Genomic DNA, 21299 nt, shown 5'->3' on the forward strand with positions numbered 1-21299 from the left:
AACTTAGTTAGTTCATTCAAATCTCTGCTAGGGTATTCGAACTTTTTTCAAGACAAATAAAAAACGATCCTGTCATCTTGGGATCTTAAAAGAGATTGAAGAAAATTTTAAGGGATGCTAATTCAAAACCACCTGATAAGACTGACCAATGGGAGTCATATGCAGATGAGAGAGGTGACCCCCACGGACTGGTCAAGCTCGGGCCAGTGAACAGAAATTCCCGAGTCTGTGAACAGATTTCACTCTAGTGTTACACCACCCTATAATTTGTCAACACAACACAAATTATAACATATATATACAGAGTTGTAATTAACCATTTTGGAACAAAATATACAAATTAAGGAACTTCATGTGTAGGTTAGACTAGCCCCCTTCTGTATAATATTGAAATGTTCAGAATAAAAAATCAGGCTCTAATACTTTTGATCAGTTAATGGATGTCTAATTTCTAAGTTTCAAATCAGGGGAATAGATAAGCTTGTAGAAAAATGCAGCTCGAAAATTCTCTACAAAAAGTAAGGGGCTGGTTTAGATGTAGGTATACATTTACAGATTGTCCAGAGACCTGTTATGGATTTCTGGATTGTAACAATTCTCTCATCTGGGAAAGTTACTGGAATATTGTTATCTCTGAAGACTGAAGAATTTGAATGAAATAAATTATGTTGAAGCTGCTATCATAAACCTTGGGGATTAATTACAGACCACTACAATCTGACTGCTTGTCTATCCTCATGTCCTAATTATCATAAAAACGTAACTGTCGGTGTAGGGGACTACGGAGGATTTCCATATTTCATTATAACTCGGAATTAACCTGCAGATAAAATCTGTCATATCTTTTGAAAACGATGAAAATGTATGTAAAAGAGTCACTGATCAGAACCAATCTATATAGGGCACGACTATAAGGTAATGTTCCATATAAACCTTGAAAGAAATAAGATCCTAGGGTAGTGTTTTATGATAAGAATGGTAACGTTATTACGAGGAATCTCCTGTCTACAGCCAGGGATCAACTGACATCTTTAACTCTCGTTATCATTTAAAGTAGAAGACAGAATAGTTTTATGATAAAGCTGGTAGGCCAGGTATAAGACAATCTCCATGCTTAAGCCTGGGAATTTGAAGGAGAGTTACCCCCTGGTTATCAGTGGGCAATGTGTTCCCAGCGTAATCCACACGGCACAAAACAGCAGATCAAACCAGGCCGGTAAGGTAAGTAACAAAGTATAAAACAGGAGATAAGGTGTGGGGGGGGGGACTACTTAGTTGGCAAACATTGCTCCAGTCCGTCCCTCATAATAAAGGAGATGGCACGGTAGTAAAGATGCAGGTCAGTCAGCTTACTAATATTCTACCTGAGATATGTATTAATTAGAATTTTATTATTGCATGATAACCTTGAAAATCCTTTTATTGGTTTTCTTTTGCTATTTTTCATTTGTTTGAATGTTAATAAAAATGTGCGTTTGTTTCTAGAAAGGACTGTGGGGTAGATATAGAGTGGGATACAAGATCGAGATAAGAGGGAAAAGGTGTACATTTCATTTTAATATTAATGTAGGTATAACAAGAGAATTTTAAAATCTTTCAGAGCAAGGTGTCTAACATATGTAAATGCCTGTGGGGATGCAACTTTGTTTTAGTATAAAATATGACATGGTAAAAGTATTGTAGAATTTGATGTCCAGTATTGTGTACTGTTGTCATGTTGGATGATAGATGTTTGGTGGTACAGCACCAGAGGCTTGGGAGGGTGTGTTAGCTCTATACAGGTGGGAGATGGTGAGGTTTCTGGTATGTGTAACAAATGGTCCATCAGATGTGGAAGTGACAGTTAAACATGGGGCACCTGTTATAGTATACACTTTATACATACCTTATTACAACCTACACAGATAAGAACAGGTTTAACTCTCTATAATAGTTATACAGAAAAACCTGTTACCTGTGGTAGAATCCAGACTCTGCTAAGGGAGGAAATCCCACCATTTTCTGTTATACAGGTTTTGAAAAGTATTTTCCTGTTAAATATTTGCCTTTTCCATGATAATCATGCAAGAACAATTCTTGATTTAATGCCCTTTTTAGGGAGTTGAAATATTTTAAAATTATCCCCAGCAATATTGCAGAAAAAATCAGGTATTAGCATAGCTAATATGATGACCACCAAGGCAGTGGATAAGCTCCCTGCTTTAAAAACAAGAGGTCCCAGCAGGCAGGTGATTATATCCCCATGGCAGAGGTTTTTGTTAATAAAGAAATGATAATAAATATATATTTCTTTCTAAGAGATATCCCTTGGCTATGGTAAGTGGGCAAGCAACTCTCCTTGTCAGAAAATTCAGACCGAATTCGAACTCTTCTTCTTAAGAGATGCAACAACAAATAAAAAATATAAATTATGGTTATATGTTCTGAGATTTAAAAATTTGACTTGATGTGTCATTAGTTTAGGACTCTGAGAACAACTATGGAGTACTGGAAAAATAGCTGGACTAATTAATCTTTGTTCTTGGCAATGTCAAGAAGGTAATAATTCTGGTTGGAGTTTGAGTTATTCCAGGAGTTGATAGCTATGATTAATTTGCTAGATCCTGTAGCATATGATTTACCGTAAAAACCCATGTAATTTGCACACTTTTTTTTCAGAAATTTAATACCCAAAGTGGGGGGTGCGTAAAATACACAGGTTTTGAAAAATTCAAGTTTTTTTCAGGAAAAGATCGACGATTCTGAGAGATCGCCATCTTGGATTATGTCCCTTGGTACACGGAACTCTAAGAAAAATGACGATCAACAAATTTATTTATGTCAAACATTAATAAAAGATACATAATGTGTTGTTATGTGAGTTTATGTGAAAAGTATTAATAAATAGGTAACCGTTAACAAAAAAAGTTTAGCCAAATTCCTATGCAAGAGAATCGCCGATCAACTTACGACATTACGTTTCGACATCTCGGTGCATTTCCCCATACTATTACGAAAATGTAGTTGTTCAATTTAAGCTCCGTTCTATGTAAGTTCTGTAAGTTTTTTCAAATCGCCTATGCGTATACGTATAGCTTGGTTTGTTTCCGGCTCACTTTCATGTTGATCTCGCGTCTAACATTACGTAAACACGTGATTGATAATAACCTCGTGAATTATTTCAATATTTATTAAATGAAGCATCGTAAAAATAGTCTGCGTTAACTATTTTTTTCCTTGGAGTAGATTTGAAGAGGATGTATTGATTGTCCACGCTTCTAGTATAAACATATTTTTTATAATCCCTTATCAGTCAAATCAGTCTGTAGTTATGACAATGCAGTAGGGCTTCGTAATTCACGCCACGTGTTGGCGAGTGAAAAAAACAACAACACGGTCCGTCGATCGCGACTGCAAATCATTTCAATTAGTAGAGCTATTGTTAACGGGTAATCACAGAGATAGTGTTAGCTCATTACTGCATTGTAATTTGTAAAAAAATATCGCCAAACCACGGACTTAGATAATCTAATTCCGTGGCCAAACTGAACTGTGACATGACCTGGTTTGAAGTGACGTAACCCAAGCCGCCATGATGAGCCCTTCTCACTGATCGTAATTATGATCAATAAAAGGTATCTAATTATGTCTTTCACCAGGAGATATGCACCAGCGGTTACTAAACATCGAATTACTTATTAATTGATATGTTTTTGTAAGCAAGTAAATGTTTTATGTAAAATATTGCTAAAATGAATTGATGTATGCCGATATGCGCACACGTGTGTGTCATGTGTGATCAGATAATTCAAAGAAAACAAGCAACAAAATACACATTTTACGTAGTTTCTTCTTGGTTTTAAATATCATTTTACATCATTGAAAAAAAAATCATAGAAATATATTTAAAAAAAATATATTCAGAGATCGATTTTCGGAGCATGAACATCGTTTTTTCCCCAGATTTTTTGGGTGCGCAAAAATATTCGAGTAGAACCTTTTTTCCCGATTTTCAGCCTCAAAAAGTACCTGCGCAAATTACACAGGTGCGCAAATTACATGGGTTTTTACGGTACTGCAATTTTTTTAGAATTTCTGTTATTTTTGTTCCCCAAGTAACTTAGGAAAGCATGTCAACTGGTTATTGACAAAGTCTCTATCATGGAAATAATGATAATTCTGTCATACATCAATTTCCAGAACATTGTGTTTGTCATGACATACCATTAGGAGCTTTGATAACTCTGACTCAAACACTACTTATCCAAAACAAATGTTCAGGTTTATTGGGTGAACAAAATTATTGAAGAAAACTGAAAGGGTTATATAGAGCATTTTGAAGACTTTTCCTTGTTCCATCCTATTGAATTATAACTGAGCTTTTACTAGGATGAAAGGACGGTTATAATTGACAACCAACTCATCTCTGTTCCGTTGGGCACATTTTAAAAGGACATGGTTCAGAAGGTTCTTTCATTTCTTATGAAAAGGATTTTATAGTTATCAAGATTTCAGTCTATTTACTACATGTAAACCCTGAGGAACATGCTGAGCCAATTAAGATGAGACAAATTGATGATAACTGTCAGATATATCTCCATCAGCACTAAGGCTTCCTCTTTTGTTCTCGATATAAAATTAATGAGAAGATACAGACAAAAATCTCATTTATATCGAGATAACTCATAGGGAAATTATCTGCCTAGAAATAAATTGATAGTAATATGATTATTCATATTAAAAAAAAAACACCAATGGCACAATTTGCTTCAAACATATTGTTATTTAGCCATGGTGTGCAGAGAGTCATTCTGGTATGGAAATAAATGTGATGAACGGGATTGTTGGCTGACAGATTAGATGTATATCCGTAATGGTTAAATCGCTAATGCTGAGGTAAAATGCTATCCCAAAACCCAGGTCATTTTATTGATAAACACATGTTTGATGGTTTTTATGAAGTTTTTGAAATTCTGTCAAAATTGATATAAGTTTTATATATTGCTGTCAAATCACTTTTTGCAAATATATCATGTATATAAGGTCTTTCCTTATTGGTAACAAATCGTTTCTGAAAATAGTGATAGAAAGTGGAATGGGTTTCTGTCATGATATCTGAATGGAAACGACAATCTTTTCAGTCACAGTGTGTGTAGAACCTGTTGGTGCATTAATGGCATTTGTCTCAAGGAAGATACACCAATTAGATGTTGATATTTCCTACAGCATATAATCAACCTAATGAGCACCCCCCCCCCCCCCCCCCCCCCCCCCCATCCCACACACACATGCCCCAACATTTAAAGGTGTGCTAAAACAACCAAGTGCTCTCATTATGTGGTAAATATGATATATGATCTAAGCTGTGCTTCTTAATTACAGGATATTCTGACACTCTATGAGTTTTCTCTCTGATTTGCAGCATTTTGAAGCATTATTGTCTTTTTTCAATGTCTTAAAAATGGAAACTGAGTATGATATTGTGAAGTCAACTGATGACATTTTAAAACATTTCAAAATTCCATCTGAAATTTAACGGACTATAAGCTAACCAGCAGCACATCAGTATAATTCTGGTAATTATGTTCTGAATGTTCTTTCCCTGGTTGCATGATACTAAAAAAAAAATAACCAGAATGCTTTATATATATTTGAATCCATAGGAACCGATCTTTAGAGGATAATAAATTGTAAGGCTACATTGTAATCCAACCTATCATATCTCCTGTGTATGTCTGTCTTTGTTATTTGATAGGAGCTACTAAAGTAAAGATACGCCTCGAGATCTGCTTTATTAATGCTTCTGTCATCATTGGAATCTGATACCTATTCCTGTACTCTTGTCTCTTGTTTAGAGGAGATGAAACGGTGATTTTAGTGTCGGTGATGTCGGTGACCAGACTAATTAGCCATTACACAGAAATTTGTATTCTGCAGGTGTCTAATTGTCAGTGATTTTTTGGGAGTATATTTGGTGCCAAATTTCCTGTCTTTTCCTGTAGATAATATATTTCTTTCAACCCACTCATTTATTCTGAGGAAAATGAAAATGAAAGTTAAAATGAAATTTCCTATTTCTCCCAAACAACAGTATATTAAGTATGTTGACTAAAATTGTGATTTGAGTGTTGTTTGTTGTTGTGTTCTAAGAAAATATGCAATCTTCAGAAGTTCATAATAGTGCTGTTATATTTTCCCAGTTGACAAGGCAGTCAGGGCCCTGTGGTTATAGAGGGTAGTAAATCACTGAATGGTTTTCAATATTCATTTGCCTTTTACTAGCTATTGTGTGGATCGAACCATTAAAAACCTGAGGCAAGTATGATATCAGTATCATTATGAACAAGTTTACACCCATACAATTTAGCACTCACACTGACACTCTGTAAAGCAAAGTACATTATTTTACATGAAAATTGCATTAATGTTCTCTAAATTGTCTGAACACCTTAGGCCATAAACAGTTAGATTTATTTAGGCTGGTGGGACTGCTAGGTTATTGGTGCCTCTGGTGTGGCCCTTTCATGGACGATGACATCTTGTCCAGGGGTCCCCTGCAGTGGTAGGCATATATCTGTCACAGGCCAGAGATTCAGGTCAGGCTGATTTGACCAGCCTAATAGTGTTTATCATTATGATAATATTTTACTGCAGTTGAATGATTTACTTGACTTAATGTATTTCCTGTGAGGTGACAAAGGTGTGATGGTACTGATAAACTAATATACATACGAGTACATTGTGTTCTGTTAAAGATGGGTTCTCTTGTGTTTTCTGTGTTTTTAAACATTATTCTATTGACATGCATGGAAAAAAAATCATTATAGCAACGGTATGAATTATAAATCAATATGAATGTATGTTGATGAGCCTCGAAGTCCCATCCCAATGGGCTTTGTAAGCTAATACGTGACTCATTGTTATCTCGTACAGTACAGCAGGTCTAGAGCTACACTTGTTAATCAAATGAGCCACATCTATAGCATATTTTCAATTTTTCAGAAAGGGCATTATTTTCATGAATATGAACTTGCTGCATCAAAAGTGATTACAAAGTATGTGTAATTCGGATACTTGGCAACCTTTTAGATTTGTTCGCTGTTTGGAAAAATCTACAGAATGAACTTACAATACACCTGCAATTTGGAAAATATTGATGTAATTATCTAAAATTCATTACCTTCAGCTGTTCTATTTAATGAACTTAATTGATTTGAGGAAAATACAGAATGTAAGGAATTTTGCTGATTTCAGATGTCGGAAATTAGTCTTCCCCCTTCCTTCTCAAAGTAAGGAGACTCGGCAAGTATATATATAGGAGCGAAATCACAACCATCCAAGGTACAATAGTTCCATGACAATCTTTGCCCTATAGAGACAATTTAAACTCTAATGCCGAAAATTTATATCATCTCTTTGACTCAAATGACTTTTTGATAAAAGTGTGCATATTTCAGTGTTTTCTTCAAAAGCTATCTGGAGAACATGGTTTATCTCGAGGGTTGCTCATGTCCTTGAAACTTTGGGTATTGACTTGGTTGTTTGACTGATCTATCAGGCAGTGTACCTCTGGCTGTGTATTGACTGTTTTGAAGAGTAGTTTTGATTCTTCATCTCCAATTGCCCCTTCTAATCTTTCTCATGTATACAAGCCAGCTTTTCTGGTTGCAGTGGATGAAAGAGTATAAGGGAAAGTTACTTGGCATAACACGCAATTTTGAATTAATTGTTCATATTTTTGGATAAAATTGATGGAAAATAGGTGTGTTAGTTGAAGTTGTTTAGATTCTTTATAATTTTGATTTTAGATAAAAAGGATGTAAAGAGATCAAAATATCAAAAATGTCCAGAGTTGAAAGGGAATCGAGAATATTTCAACCATACAGGAGTCTACAGAAAGTTGAACGTTTACATTCAGATTATAATTGAATGTTATTTCTGTCTTCTTTGTAAACCTGCCTATATCCTTGGCGGACCTAATATAACATGATTTCATAAGCAGAAAGAACATGTAATCCAAGAAAAAAAATGAAGATAAAAGAGTTATCGATGTTATATAAATAGGCCTTTAAATTTCTGCTATATCATTTCAGGAATTGGCCAAAACATACCGAAATATGATCGTGTGTGTTATAGGGTAGCTTTGGGATTAGATTCAGTTGAAGTATTATAGTCTGGATTTCTTCTGTTTGATTGATGTCACGTTGAAGAGTCACCCAAGAAAATAAAAAGTTTGCCCAAGTTTATTTAGCACTATTGATTTCCTGTTGAAGTAATCCCTTTACATGGTATGGTAATTTTGTCGACCAACCTTTAAAGATAAGTCCACGTTATTTGAAGCAGTATCAGGTTTGGCCCGTTTTGTAGGAGTCTTGCATTGAAGAAACGAGCTTGGAGGGAGACATAATAAGTGATAGGTACTTAGCATATGAATGGATGCGTCATGGCTGAGTTAACTTCTACACAGCTCTCCTCAATAGTTTCTACACTTAACTTAAATCTCAGGTAACATCCTATTGTACACCAGCGATTCTCCAATTTTCATGTTTGCCCTCGGGTCTTTGTAAACCATATGGTCACCTCTGCGGTAATTACCTGTAGCAGCGCTGGACAGACAGGTAAGATATAGGGTCTGGTGTGGAGGTGGTGTGTTTAGTGCCTAAATTGTTCATTTCCTGGTCATTTGAATGGTCAGTCTCCGGCCAAACAGTACTATTCATCACACAGGTGTAATGAAGGACTGTTGGAGTAACGTTTGGAGATATATTTACCTGTGCGTTGATCAGTGAGCTGGAACAGACGTAATATATTTATATATACTGGAGGCTCGGCATGTGTATGTGCATTACAAGTTATGCGTATCACAGAATGTGTATGTTGGTATTCTAAGGACCGTGTTGGATATTTTGTCGGGAGGATAGCTTATTAGGACCCCAATACAGGTAAGGTCAGCAGGTGACACACCAGCTTAAAATAGTCCAGATTATACTACTATAGGGACTTAATATGAAGACATTCATTCACACTCTACAAGTCTGAATGGGTGACTACAATGTACGTGGACATTTATACATACAGTCAGTCAGTCTTTCATGAACGGTCCCAATGAAATATTGTATTACATGTGGAAAATATAGTGCCTGTACGCGATATGTTTTGATAAAACGGACAGAAGTTCTGATTTGTCATTATGTATATTGTGACATATACTTCAGTTGGTCTGTGTGTGATATATGTGGGACATGATTCATAAACCATACTTAGGATACCTGAACAACAACAAAGGTGAGATTACCAGGTGTAACTACCTGGAATACTTACATGAGCCTGGTACACTACAGTTTACTAGTGTGCTGGCTACAGAGATAATGGGTGCTGATGAAGTGTTTATTTGCCTGTAACACTAGCTCTATGATAGGTTCATAACACATAAAGGCCCAGGTAGAGCTGGTGTATAATTAGTATACTTGTAATGACCGTGGGACCCAGTGTCCTACCAAGGGGGTAGGGAGAGAGTTTTGTTGTATTGGAGGGTAGGGAGGGATGACCAAAGTACTTTTCTGACTGTGGAAACTCCTGTCATACCAGACATTTGGGAAGGGACACGTACCCCATGTTCCTCTGTGACTGGAGACCTGTTCTACAACCAGGGCAGGCCAAGGGACAACCTTAGTTCCTACTTAAATGAGGGATCTTCTTTACAACCAGACGTGGGGACGGATGTAAGGATCTGTCACCATGCATGTACTACCACCTACCTCCCTGTCTGACTATGGGAGGTGTAGGGAACTTGACAGAGATTTCTGGTGGACTGCAGTATGTCTTTAACAGAGCTCCAAAGCAAAGATTAGAGGGTCGACTGGATTGTGTCTCTAACACACATACCCTTCCCTTTGTCCATTGATAATACTCCCTAGCTTTAATTCTTGCAAGGTCACTCCATGAGATTTTCCACCTGGCTGCAGCTCATTGACCCTCTGTGTAACACTTCATGGAGGAGGGTTAGGTTGTCCACACCAGTCTAACCCAACCACATGTACAACGCACCTCCCGATCTATAGCACAATTTAGCAGCCAAGAAAAAACATGTAGCCTTAATGTGTCTCATGATTGCTTCATTTCCTTGGATTTTATGTGATACCTGCTGTTGTAAGGCTGATAATTGGAATACCTTAGTGAGGTCTGTTTTATGATACACTTGCTTATACACACCCCTGTTAAGTTTTAACAAACCTATTTGTTACTTTGTGTGAATATCTAAAATAGGAAATGGGACATATTTTTGGCACAGACTTTTTCTATGTGATTTTCTACCTGACTGGATTTGAATGACCGCTGGAACATTTTTGTTACACTCCTAAAAAAGGTGGGTCCTTTTCTGACTTAAAGGGGTATATGTTTACACTTACAGAATACGGCCTATTGTACTGTGGCAGGTAAGAGGAAACATTGGTGTATTTGTAAAATTTAAAAAAAATAGTTGTTGCAAGGTCATTGCAGTAGATATTTTGCTTGGCTGTGTGTGTAGTTGAGGGGTTGAGGGTTGAGGGGGGGNATAACAGTAATACATAGTGTACCTGTGTAACTGTACATAAAACTAGACACTTGTAGAACCTGTTTTCTTACCTGTGTTTATGATGGTGTTACTCCGGTGGTCGAGGGCGGAGAGATATAAAAACTATGCTAATACATCTATATCCCTGTAATTGATACTCAGCATTTATACCTATGTGTACCTGTAGGCAAAAAATTAGGATATCGCCCTAAACAGGTTCTTACGCTCATCAAATATTCAGGGTGTTATACAGGTGTGCTGTCCAGTCATATTTGTTTACAATCGCCCGTCTTCACCTGTCCTCAGGTGAGTAAAACACATAGCCAGAGGGACAGGGGAAATCATTAAATTAATATTGTAAGTTGGATGCCAGTTAATGGCAGATGTAAATTTTATCTTGTCTGGGGCTGATTTATAGTGCTAGCCTGAGGTAAACACCAACATCCAGACCACAGATTATTGATCAATTGATCAGGAATTAAGTACACACCCAGATCTATATCAGCTATATATATATATATATATATATAAAGAAAACATTGAGAAGTCCTTGTGTTGGAATTAAATATATATATAGGTACTGGATACCGGCGAAGTTTGTGCATTATTGACATCAGATATGTTATATATATTTTAAATGACTAAGTTATGTAAATTAAAAAGGCTGTGATAGAAGACGTTACGGGACAGGATAGGATTGCTACCATTGATCATACTGCACAGATAGGGTTGTGATCAGCTTTTTATATTGTGTTTATTTACCTGTATTGACTAGATCTATAAGTGAAAGATACACATTGACGTCAATATAACCAATCATGTCGGAGTTGGAAACCAGGCCAAGCGCCGAGGTTTTATCTCGCGTGTCATCTATATCATGTTTCCCGGCTTACATTGTCCTGTTTTAGAGGATTTAATGCTGAAGCATTGTTGTAAGGTAAGCAATATACTCGCGTCATAATATTGGTGTAGTCATTTGTAAATATTCAGCATGCTTTGGTGTTCGCAGCCGGGGTCCAGAATTATCTAAAATATATCGCAGGCTTGGTTAATGTTGTTTCATACTAGATTGTGAATTCAATTTTAAATCTCATAAATTCTGTGCTCAAAGTAAAATTGACAAAGTTTGAACAGTTTTGATATATATATTCGTGACAGAAACGGCACACAGCATTATCAGGTAAGTTATGTATGCAAGGTTGTCTTAAAGTCATCGTGCTCGATATCTCCTCACTGACTTTCCCAACCATATCAAAATGTGCTCGTGTTAATGTCTCTAATGGTTGTTTGAGTAGTTGAAACAATAAAAGTTTGTTTCAAATTCATCTGTTTAAATAAAATAAAAAAATGTTTGACAGAAAACAGAAGGCAAATGCAATACTTTCCATAAAGTTGGAGACAAAGACTAAGTATTCAAATTACTAATAGACGACAATAAAAGAAATTAAGCGGTATTTGTTTGGAGCGTAAGTGCAGATAAGTCCATTTATCTGGTAATTTTACAGAAAACATGGATATGGGAATGAAAACCAACCACTTGTTTTGTACCAGAAAGTGTGCACCCCCACAGAAACTTGATGACGGGGCCATGTGATAAGGGTTAGAATTCTACGTGTGTTGGTGTAGGGTTACTTATCCTTTAGCCATCTGTCACATGCATGCAGTAGACATGTGTTGTATACACACTGCACTATCACCGTTTATATATCTTTCCAGGACGTATGTATAATAGGAGGGACCACTCCACAAACTGGCTAGTTTAGTGACAGGAGCTGTACTGTGGTCCTGTGCTGTTTTCTTCCTCAAGGGGATTTACCCAATCTTTGGTAAGTTTTCTTTGAATGTCTGCATGGCCCCATCAGCATTGACAATATTGGGTTTTCATATCATGCCAAGTTTGACAGCTTCTTTTGGGAAAATGTTACATATTGTACGTTATACCATCATGTTCCCTGAATCTATAACGTGAAACAGGTTCTCGGAGAACTTACTTTTCAAAAAATTGTATTATTTTGAACATACATTCTGATAGTATGTGCCTTACTGTACTTTAGGATTGAGCATGGCATGTCTCAACTCATTATTGCATAAAGACATTTCCAGACAGGGTATTGGTCATTTGGCATTCCTGAAGATTTGAATACTCTTCGTGGTATGCTAAAATGATCATTGTTGACCATTTACCTAGGCAGAACTGTCAGCTGTGAGACTTTCAGGCACTCAGACTTGATAAGCTAATTATCTACTATAAGGAATCTGCTTGATAATGCCAAACCATAGAAGAGTTTTGTGAGGTAGATACAGGATACATATCCTTGGTTACAGACATTGTCTGTAGGCATGCAAAATAAAACAAAAATAAAAATGGTACCAGGTCATGAAGCGATGAGCAGTAGTTGAATGATGTAGGGACTAATTTGGTGGAACAGTCAGTGACAGATGGAAGCACATCTGTCGGGAGGAGGGTGCAGGTTGGGGGAGGGGGCAGTGGTTTAGAGGGGGCGGTGGAGATAGATATGGCAAAGTTACGTGATTATCTAACATATCCCATGTACAAGTAATTTACATTGCAATTCTTCCATGAAGTACATTTATATTGTATTCTTGTCATGTTTTGTTTGCATAATGGTGTATATTATGCAACCATGCAGTATTTCTTTCTGCTGTCAGTGTTTCGCAGGAATATTGTGCATAATGTTTTTCCCAATATGTTTTCTACACATAAATTGTGGAAGGTTATTAAAAGTGTTGGAAATGATATAAGTTAGGTCTGTTGAAGAAAAGTGTAGTGACATTTATCTTTGTAAACAAGTTTTACGAGTGCTCCATGAGAACTAATGAGGGATTCATCCTACCAGATAAGTCAATGATTATTTGAAATGTCATTGAGATAAAAGAGCAGTTTTGTATGCAAATACTAGTGTAATAGTGTAATCAGTATCATGTATACAGTAATGGGGATTGCTGCGTTATACGTCAAAACTGTACAAATATCACCGTACATATCCTTCTTGTTTGAATTTTGATAAACAACTTTAAATTAAATTTTATTTTTTTATTTTTTTATGAAATTCCTTTTGCAATAGAAAATTAATTGAAAAACCAATTAAGGATGAAGTCTTTTGTATGTTAAAAACTGTCATTTTGTTTAAGAAGACATCTTTATAGGGATATTTACCGTATATACATGCAAATTAAAGCTATGATGCTGTGCTGCTGAGTACAGCTGTAGTGCAGCAGTGATATTATGCAGATCTGTGCACCGTCACCGTAATCTCCAGTGACATTTCTTCTATCTTCTATATCCTTTTGCAATTTTGTCTGGGAAAGTCTGATTCCACTTCCTGTATTTGTTAGTCAGCATTTTTGCACTGTATATATGACGATTCATGGCTTTTACAAAATGTTGATTTTTTTATGCCTTCTAAAAGTTTCAAAAAGATTGAAAACAGAGATAGAACATGTCATTTGTATAATGGTGTTTACTCTAAAGTCAGTCTCAATTAAAAAATGTTGCTTTCAACAATTTGTTTTTTACGACTATTAGTGTAGTAAATGTCTGACAATTCAAACAAAGGTTGTGGTGATTGCAGTAAGGATCGTACAACCCATATGTTTATGCCATCAGCATCAAACAGCATTTACCATAACACATTAAAGTGAACATTTGTCTCAATTCAAATACGAATATTGCAGAATGTGGCACGTTTACTATATAGTATCTAGGAGTGTGCTTTTCCCTGCGTTTGTTTGGCCAGGGATTACCTTTGCGGCTATAAGACAGATAAAGCTGTCCTTATTACAAGGGGCACCTGCCCTTATCAACCTAAAGCACACCTTCCCCCATTGGAGGATCATTATTAAGCCTGCATGTACAAATGTTTCTTCTCACATGATTCCAATTTACTGCTGAATTTTCAAGCGTTGTCAGGGAAATTGAAGACAGCAGCACATGAAGTTTGATGATAATTTCCTGCAGAGCGGTGCGTTGTCCCCTGTGTAAAGCTTGGAGTATTGAAAGTGTTAACAAATGAGCAACAATCTTATCAGTATTTAGTACATATTGTACTTCCTGTGTTACAGTGATCAGGATCAAGTACATTTCAATATGGAATCAGTGAAGTTTTTAATTGACCAATTAAAAACACATTTGGTGATTGATTAGCCTAAGGAAATGTGAGGTTTCGTTCTACATATGGGTATGAGCCTTAGGAAATGTGAGGTTTCGTTTTACATGTGGGTATGATTTTCAATGTGTACTAATTTGATTATTTAGATAAGAAGTAACAGACACATTATGGACTTGATTGGCGGATTGCTGTTATTGATTTCTCATTATTGGTCTTTTTTGTAACTTTAGAAAATGTTTTCGTAACTTTAGAAAAACATTCTACTATGATACTGCAGCATATAACTATTGAACCAAGCTAAGTTTCTAGATGTTATCCCCCATATATGTCTTTTACTGTATTTTATGATGGATAAATCATTGATTTCCTTCCCGGTTTTATAATCTTTATTGGTCATACCATTGATAATGCAAGTAAAAGTACTATAAGGTGGTTCAAAATGAGTTCCTACTAAATTTGTCAGTGGGTTCTTAGTACACATAGTGAACTGTGTATTGAGGTACATGTACTAAGATTGTACGGAGATTTAGAGTAGATCAGTAACTCTGGGATTTCCAGGTGTGTAGTAATGAATACAGAAGAAACAATACTATTTAAAAGGTATTCTGAACTAGCTGACGTCATTTAATGTATTCTTAGATCATCAACCATACAACTTGACTGCAGATATGTTACAAATCGGGACCAGAATCAAAGAAGGCATATTAAAGTGGAATTGATTTGTTATTGTAGCTGGCTGTGTGAGTGTAGACTTTGGCAGTGATCAGGTATACACAGATTGCCGGAGATTAACAACAGTTAAAATACCTTTTCCTAATTTGAGTGTCGACAAGTTTGGCACTATTTGGTATGGCAGTGGGACTGCAGTGTGGAATTGTACGACTCAGTGTGACGTCGACCAACAGTGTGACGTCGACCAACGTAAGCCAAGCAGTGTTGTCAAAATTTGTGTACACTTGAGGCATTCAATATAGATGATTATTAATCCATCCATTTTGTTTCTTTGTTGAATTATTTGGTCTGTGTCACTATGACAAGGTTCTGTAAGGACATCCCCACCCCCACCCCCCACCTATTGCCTTCTTGCCATGACACTTGAACTTCATTGAAGTTTTGTCTTCCATGAAAATAGGGAACTGTCAACAGTAACAATAACACAATGGTCCTTGTTTGTCTGCTTGACATCCTTAAATTGTCTCCATTTTTCAGACAGATATAATCTGCCTCAAACAGAAATATAATTATAAGCACAAGATGATATTCCAAAGGGCGTCACACTAAGTTTGTATTGTGGAGGCATTTCCTGTGGTACGGGACAAATAAATTGTGAGGTACTACGTAGTCTGGAGTTGTGGATTTAAATGATTACAAAATAATTATGTTATTTATATGAAATTTACGTGCCTCAAAATTGAACTTGTATGCTAATGTAAGACAGTATCGTGTAGAGATTAGGGTAAGTGAGGTCAAGTAAAACAAAGATATGCAGGTGTCGTAGCGTTGGTCAGTCTTGGCCAGGACATCTTACCCCAGCCCTCTGGGTGCCCTATCTCAGTTTACATTTTGATAACTAAGCAAACTGAGTGAGAGTGGACAACTTGTCATAGTGTCCTGGTACCTCGGCCATTGGTCAGTCTGGCGGTCAAGCTAATCAGTAGCCACCATGGTCCACTTATGGAACTTAACAGAGTCTGGTGACAAGTAAGCTACATATTTATCTTTATATACATGTATAAGTTAGGATTGGCCATACACTTAAACATTACACAAGTTTTGTTATTTTCTCAAATTGATTTTTTTTTGATCGTGTGCCCTTGTTAAAGATCTCAGGTTGGTTGTGTGGGAGTTGATCTATCAAGGAGTGGAGGGCACTGGGGAATGGTGTAGGAGTATATAGGGACATCTAGTAGATGTACAAGGTCTCGTTTGTCTGCTAGGGATCCAGGTATCACCACAAGTATGTCTGTATATATTCTGGACGTACACACTTTTTCTAGTTGGCCTGTTATAATGAGTAGGGTAGATTTGGGTGTAGCTAGATGAGCTAGTTTGTATGACATTACAGGTGCATTTAGTGAAAGGTCAGTTACACCTGTGATAGGTAAATCGTTATATTGTTCTCAGTGATTGACTGCTGTGGCTGTTTTAAAGGAAGCATGGAGGCTGAACTTACGTGGAGCCTCCATAAATCGGTCACAGGGCTGCAGTACAATGTGCTGGATTGACAGCTGGAGGGAAGAATACTGTAATTAAACATATACCTGACATATAATGGTGTACACCTACATTGTTACAGTGATCAAATTTGAAATATAATACATTACCTTTCTTTCAATCTGGAGGTTTTTTTTTAATCTGAAGACTCACAAAGTTCTTTGCATGATGTCTAAATCTGCATCGAAAATGTGTTTAAATAGATATGTAAATGGTTATTGATATAAGAACAGACAGTGCTGACGATGGTTTTGTTGTGTAGGAGGACTATAGCTAGTATAGCAGTAACATGCCTGACTTGTTTCTGTCCATTCATATAAGTATTGGTACAGCTATTAAAATTATTAGGGGGGTAATAGCTAGGTCATGGGTCACAGATCAAAGGCCATTAAAAGTATCTACCAAGTATAGGCTATGTCAATATGTTTACACCATTACAGAGTTGGTAAATATTTGGGGTCTTAGCTTGTGCCTTGTAGGTTGAAGAGGATTTGGGTCAAGATGGCCATAACTGTTAAATCCCTTCCAGCTTTTTTGGGTGGCTAAGAACTGGTTGGTTTTGTGTGGCCATAGACTTGAGTGTTAGCAAAGTATGGTACACTAAAATGGGTTTAGTGTATATCCATCGGATTGGCTTTGTTACCTAAATATTCTCTCTCTAAGGGCTGCCTGTTATGCTATATCAGTTTCTGTCCTCTTTGTGTATGAATGAAAACTGTTATTTGTATTGTGACACAGGACTTATAGGGAATTTAATCTCTGGTTTATTTATGGATCAGGCACAGTAAGTCTGGGAGGAGGCTTACACACAACACTCTGTTGTAAGTTCTTCTCATAATTTCTGCCAGATATTATACTCTGTACTAATAAGTCAATAATTACATTATTGAACAAATTAAGTCTATAGACATGAAAGAAATACTGTATACAGTGCTGATAAATTTGCACCCAGTTAAATATACGCCCTTCACAAGTGAATGTTATATTTGCCCAGTGTTTTAACTACACCCTGTGTATGCAATTACCATACATACAGTATTTTGTGTACTTATATTTGCTTTTATGATAAATTCCATATTTGCTTTTATGATAAATCCCCCCTCATCATGGAAGGCGAACAAATTTAATTGTGGCAAAAATTACCTCCTTATAATACATAACTCAGTAGGTATCATGTCAATTTTAAAGCTAGACCATTGTAAAAAGTAATGCTGAGTTTGTATGCTTGCAAAATAACAAGTTCCATGAGAATATATAGTAGGGCACATTTTTAAAACACTAGATTAAAAAATTCTACTTCTACTCAATTGGTAAAGTTTGATTATTCTGTAACGAATATATTACTCAGAACGCCTTGTTGTTATTCATGTTCTGACGTAGATTATGCAGTATTTTGAAGTCTTACTAACTGGTGATGTGGGTGTGGTCTGTAGATTACCCTGTGATAACTTACCTATATATGTAGATGTGCATTCTCTGCTCCGTCTCTTATGACACGCTGCATGATCAAAATATCTTTCATCAGACACGCTTCATGATCACGCTCATACCTTCATGAAGCTGATAGATGTACGTTTGGTGAAGCTTCCCATTATCATAAGTCTGGAAAAAAATGTCTTCTTCACCGCAAAAAAAGTTGTTTGTTATTCTTGTTTATGCATTGAATGAAGTAAAATATGTGCATATGAAAGTTACATACCATGATGGCAACAGGGCATGAAAGCTAGTGATAATATTGTGATACTGTCACTTAACATAGAGATGACAGTTTGCTTACCGTATACACAAAATGTTTAATATAGTAACCATCCTTTAAAAATGATAAAGTTCCAAATAGTAAACCGCCAAAACTTGACCTTCAAAACTGAATACGCTATACAGTAATACTACTGTCATTGAACATTTTCTATAGCTAACTAATTAATGAAAATATTAGCTAGGTCATAACATCCTCATGAAATTCATCAGCATCATACAGAAGTAAGTTTCCTGGAAGCAAACGTAGATGTACATTTGTTTGACTGGCCATTGTTCTACACCTGTTAGATATTATAATACCCATAGGGATAAACCTCAAGCTAAGTCCACTGTTCTGGTCGAATAAGGTTCCTTTAAACAATATCCAGAATGACCACAATACTCTGGAGTCAGGACCAGTTCCTGTTGCTTAGAGGTCATATCATCTTTGACCTTTGTGAACTTAATTACTGGTATATGCTATGTGTTTTACGACAACTCTATTGATTTCGATAGAAATTTAATGTTTGGTTTTATTTAGTTTGTTTGTGTTTTACGTCCTATTAACAGCTTTGGTAATTTAAGACATGCTAAGTTTTGGTGGTGGAGGACCGCCCTGTGGCCACTGGAAAGTTAATGTCTGCAGACATTTATCATGATAGAATTTGTCAATTTTTTTAGACATCCAAACAACAAACCTTTACCACATGAGCTATTGAGCTTTGTAAATGCACTACTTTCAAAGATTTACACTAATGTGCCTAATCTGGAGAGTGCTTCAGGACCAGCAGAGCCGGTGGGTAGGATTACATAAACAGGAGTCTGGCTCCCAGTAGATGTGGTACACCAGCCTTGTCAGCTAAACCTTGCTCTCTTATGATTAACGGTAGGTACCTGATCTGACGCTCCCCCACACCAAAACACTGGTATTGTAGTCTACTGTATGACTTATAGCATGTCTGTACAGAATAAAGGTAAAGAGAAATGGGTTTTTTGTGGTAAGCAGTATTTGGTGCTTGTCCCCTGATGTTTTCCTGCACAGAATGGACAGCATGATTTAGGTGTGTGTGCGAGACACTTCCAAGTGTTGCATGCACTGTGTCTAAGTTTTGACTCCTACTGCAGTGTTCTATCTGAAGAACTAAAGTAAGGGTTTGGGGAGAGAAGGAAGGAGTCTGAAAGACCATCAAACCCAACTCAGGGATCTACCACTTTGTATTGATTTTAAAAGCTTGATAGCATAGACTTAGTCAATAAGAATGACCTAAACAGAACAGATGTGTACTCTATACCTTATTCTGACATTGGGTAATTATGATCTATTCTGACATTGGGTAATTTTGATCTATTCTGACATTGGGTAATTATGGTCTATTCTGACATTGGGTAATTATGATCTATTCTGACGTTGGGTAATTATGATCTATTCGGACGTTGGGTAATTATGATCTATTCTGACATTGAGTAATTATGATAAATTCTGACATTGGGTAATTATGATCTATTCTGCCGTTGGGTAATTATGATCTATTCTGACATTTGGTAATTATGATCTATTCTGACATTGGGTAATTATGGTCTATTCTGACATTGGGTAATTATGATTTATTTTGACATTAGGTAATTATGATCTATTCTGACGTTGGGAAATGATGATATATTCTGACGTTGGGTAATTATGATCTATTCGGACGTTGGGTAATTATGATCTATTCTGACATTGGGTAATTTTGATCTATTCTGACATTGGGTAATTATGATCTATTCTGACGTTGGGTAATTATGATCTATTCTGACATTGGGTAATTAATGATCTGTGTTTATTGCTATTTGCTAAATTATGAAAAACAATTATGCAAAAAAAGTCTTTGATGGGTGCCAGTGAAGTATCTGGACACTTACTTCATTGCAAAGTAACACTATATGGTGCAATTTTGCAAAATTAAGGTGAGTCCAAGACAAAATAGTAAGACTCAGGATTCTGTCTCTATGATACTGCAATCTGAGGGTTTATGAAATCAAAGTGTATAAGATTTCTACTTGAGCAATGGTATTACCAGTTATGTACTGCTTCAGTGCTTATGTTCCTCAAACAGATTGCTTTACTAAGCTACTTTGCGGAACCTCCAGTAGATTGAATTATCAAGTTAATTGAATTGACCTCCAGTAAATTGCTTTATTAAGATAATTTGATTGATATCAACTACTTCAGTACATAAGATTGACCCATGCAACATCCAGTGGTGAACTCAACCGTCATCTGGTGTTAACTAATTAACAGTAGGTTCTTTGCAATTGGTCAACAGTCTTGGTCAGTCAACAGTCTTGGTCAATCATTTAAATCACTGCTGAATTTGATTTTTATGCCTCTACTATTTTATCGGGGCCTATACAGTGTTACCAATGCCCGTCCTGTTTTGTCCTGTTTTGATCCTTCTAAGGACTTCATTCATTGATGGATTTTGTTTAGATTATACACAAAGGTCAAGCAATGTGAGAATAACTTGAATGAGGTCCTATTTCAGAGTTCCAGGGTCAATTAAAGCCTAGGTCATTGTTACTTTTTGTCAATTAGTTTAGTGATGACACTCTAGCAACTCCATGTCCTAATGGATTTTGGTCAAACTTTTATACAAAGGTCAAATAGGATATTTCAGGGTTCAATGATCTATGCATTTAAGGTC

General features: G+C 36.3%; 1 protein-coding gene across 12 annotated transcripts in view; it reads left to right on the forward strand.

Annotated features, from left to right (window-relative positions):
• LOC110463285 overlaps positions 1 to 21299 on the forward strand; it is a 102984-nt gene that overhangs the window by 47208 nt on the left and 34477 nt on the right. For 6 of the 12 annotated variants that reach the window (XR_002464367.1, XR_002464368.1, XM_021517761.1 and 3 more), the window contains exons 1-2: positions 8604 to 8921; positions 12251 to 12360. The gene's annotated coding sequence lies outside the window, so the exon portion shown is untranslated. The other 6 variants (XM_021517763.1, XM_021517764.1, XM_021517765.1 and 3 more) reach the window with 4 other exon arrangements.

The sequence above is a fragment of the Mizuhopecten yessoensis genome, unplaced genomic scaffold (assembly GCF_002113885.1).
Source record: "Mizuhopecten yessoensis strain PY_sf001 unplaced genomic scaffold, ASM211388v2 scaffold10885, whole genome shotgun sequence".
In the NCBI taxonomy this organism is placed as follows: Eukaryota; Metazoa; Mollusca; class Bivalvia; order Pectinida; family Pectinidae; genus Mizuhopecten; species Mizuhopecten yessoensis.